Source organism: Elaeis guineensis, chromosome 4 (assembly GCF_000442705.2).
Source record: "Elaeis guineensis isolate ETL-2024a chromosome 4, EG11, whole genome shotgun sequence".
In the NCBI taxonomy this organism is placed as follows: Eukaryota; Viridiplantae; Streptophyta; class Magnoliopsida; order Arecales; family Arecaceae; genus Elaeis; species Elaeis guineensis.
The window spans coordinates 15,020,387-15,023,752 of NC_025996.2; the positions used below are offsets into that span (position 1 = coordinate 15,020,387).

General features: G+C 38.7%; 1 pseudogene; it reads right to left on the reverse strand.

Annotated features, from left to right (window-relative positions):
* Window positions 1-976: 976 nt before the first annotated feature.
* LOC105043876 (probable xyloglucan galactosyltransferase GT19) lies at window positions 977-2,015 on the reverse strand (annotated as a pseudogene).
* Window positions 2,016-3,366: the final 1,351 nt, after the last annotated feature.

Sequence of the window (3,366 nt, forward strand, 5' to 3'; positions counted from 1 at the left end):
TGGCTAAGGGCCACAGAGATTGTCTGATTTGCATAATTTATGATTATTTTGTCATAATATTTCTTTTGATTCACCTTTGTTTCATATTTTTCATATTAATCCCTCTTTTTTATATTTATATCTTAATCTTTAGAATCTTGTAATTTATTGTTTATATATTCTATTTAGGAAAAAATATCTTTTCATCTTCTCAAGTTTCCCTAATTTGCATGTGGATCCCCTAAACTATAAAAAATAGTCTAGTCCCTTGGCTTTTATTTGGGGGGTGTTTGATTCGTGACCAGAATCAGAATTGAAATGAATTAGAATAGAAATCAAAATGACCAAATCTTTTGAAGCATTTGGTTCATGATTGAAATCAGAGTCGGAATGAAAATTTAAATTTCTAAGAAAGAATAGAGATTGAGTTTTAGATAGATTAAGCCATTCTCATTCCATCCTGAAATCGAAATTAGAATGAAACTCCTCCCAACCAAGCGGCTGGAAAGAGAGTCAGCCATTTCGATTCCCATTTTGTCCTCCATTCCCTCCAACCAGACACTCTTTTTGATACAATGTGATATAGCCATCTCTTGGCCCCTCAGTACCATCAGGATGATGCTTCAAAAGTCCAAAATACCCTTAATATTAATAGAAATACTAGAAGAATTTAATAAGTCAGTAAAAGGAAAAAATAAAGTATAACTAGATCAGATGGATGTGGCCATGAATGCCTGTTACGAAAGATATGAAGGGAAAGAAAGAGGAGATGGCTTGGGTAAGCCATGAAAAAAGCATAGAAAAAATAAGTTTTTGTATAATAAAATTTAAAGATACTAGCAATCAAGTGATTCGAGATTTATATTTGTCAATTTAGTCAATAATATGGCAAGATTGAACAAAATCAGAAAAATAGATAAATGAAGCTCGACATAATTTGCCTATGATCGTCATATGACTACACGTGGCCCACTAAAGCCAATCCAGACTGTCCATCCTACCACCGCTTGTTGGCATCCTCATCGTAGATTAGCGGATTCAGATCCCCCTCCCCTGACGTCCACATCTAGCGGCGGACTCTCCTGAGCACCCCATCGATAGATAGATCCACAACATCCTTTCTCAATCGAAGCCCCGCCTGAGCTACCGTACAGCTGATATATCATCTTATGCGCTAGCTCCAAACGTTCTTCCTGATCCACCACACCTGTACTAGCGATATCACCGCCAATACGTTAGCGATCTAGACCCCCATTGAAGATAACCTCCTTCTTCAGAATAAACATTGAGAAGCCCTCGAACCGGTCCTTCGAGAGGTGCCACTCGTACTGCGCTCGTGCCCCGATCTCCTCGAAGAACATCGAGATGCAAATAGCTAGGATCTTGTTGGAAGTGGACCTCTGAGTCGACGTGTCAATGGGTGGCTGTAGGCAGAAGTTGGACTTGAGCATCGGCCATATGAATCAGATGAGGTTGTAGGAGCATACCCCCTCGAAGCAGTCGACTACTTCACAAATGTCGGTTTGATTCTCGCACTCGGCCTAGATGCTACAGCAAATGTTAGGGCTGCCTCTGCTGCATGTCGGCAAAGAGCATGAGGGTGGTACGGTGAGAGCGATGGGTGAGCCAGACATCAAGGCAAGCAAGGATGGCTGGGTGGAAGGAGGTGGGGTGGGGGATAGCACACTCCTATCAGGGAGGGAGAGGACAGTGATATTTAGGAAATCGAAGAGGCGAGGGGAGGAGGTTCTCCAGAGAGGGGGGTCGGTGTCGGGGTCCTGGGAGACATCTCAGGTGGGGAGGACGAGAACAAAGAAGTGGTTGTTATTACCGTGCTAGCCCCAAATGGGGGAGCTGTCGTGGCAGAGGAAGTTGGTGAGATCGCGGCCATGGAGGGCATTAGAGTTGAAGATGGGTGGGTGGTAGAGGAAGGGTAGGGCACCAAAGGCGGCATAGTAGAGGAGGAAGATGGTGTCGGTGAGGGCTAGGTTGGAGGTGAGTATGATCAAAATCAGAGGCCATGTATGATTATTCATTGGGCTATGTGTAATCATGCGATGGTCACAGGCAATGACATTGAGCTTCGTTTGTCCATTTTTCTGATTTTGATTGATTTTGTCATATTATTGATCAAATTGGCAAATATGAAATTTGAATCATTTGATTGCTAGTATTTCTAAATTTTATTGTATAAAAATGTATTTTTTTCAAAAAGCATAATTATATAAGGTGGGTTGTACAATGCATACCATATACCTTATTTGATGGCTATCCATCCTGAGATGAATGGTATCTATAGATGTATCACATCTTGTGGCGCATAAGGTATTGCAGGGGATTTATGCTCGAAGAAACAAGTGGGCTTTGATGGGCTAGGTTTAATAAAGGTTGTCCATGGGCAAAAGAGCTCCAACGGTAGAAAAGATAGAATAGAGAATTTTTTTTTTTTCTGACAAGAAGAATAAATACAGTAAAAAAAATCAGAAAAAAAAAATTCGCTCACAGCATTGTCCACCTATTGATGAATAGAGAAATTTTTTGTGCATCACAGGCATTGTAGAAAATTCGACGTGAAATGCACCATCTTGTCCGATTATCCACATAGTAACCGCTTTCTAACATACATTTAATGCTAGTAGGTCAGTTTTTTCGTTTAAAAATTTTGTATTATAAAGGTATTCCTATCCTTTGAAAAAAATTATGACATCCTCTGACATATTATAGCTCAGGATGTTATAATATGGTCCAGGATATCATAATATGGAAATGATATTTTTGTCCAACCACTTATCAACCGTATTTAATGTCTGTAGATCAATTTTTTTGTTTAAAAATTTTGAATAACAAAAATATTCTTATTCTTTGAAAAAAATTATGACATTCTGTGCATATTATGGCATCGTGTATTATTATAGTTTTCTGTACGTAAGAGATCATAATATGAATATAAAATATCATAATTATATTAAAAAATAAAAATATTTTTATTATATAAAATTTTTAAATAAAAAATTAATTTATAAATATTAAATATATATTAAAAAATAATAATTATATAAATTAATTAAATAAAATGATACATTTAATATTGGATTTTCTGCACCGCCCGCGGTGCACAGAGAATTTGCCTCGATGAATATATTGGACGTCCAGAACGACGCATCCCGTCGGTCCGGATATCACTCACTGCACATGGGGCGGCAGCTATTGACCGGAAGCGTAGCGCGTCTTCGAGGAAACTAGAAAGGAAGAAGCCAGAAACTGCATGCCATCTCGTCGCCGTCCGCGTCAACCGTCAACGACCCAGGTTTTCCATCTTTTGTCGGTGGGGGTCACATCACTCTTTTATTTTATTTTATGTTATTCCGATGATATAACAGTTACCTT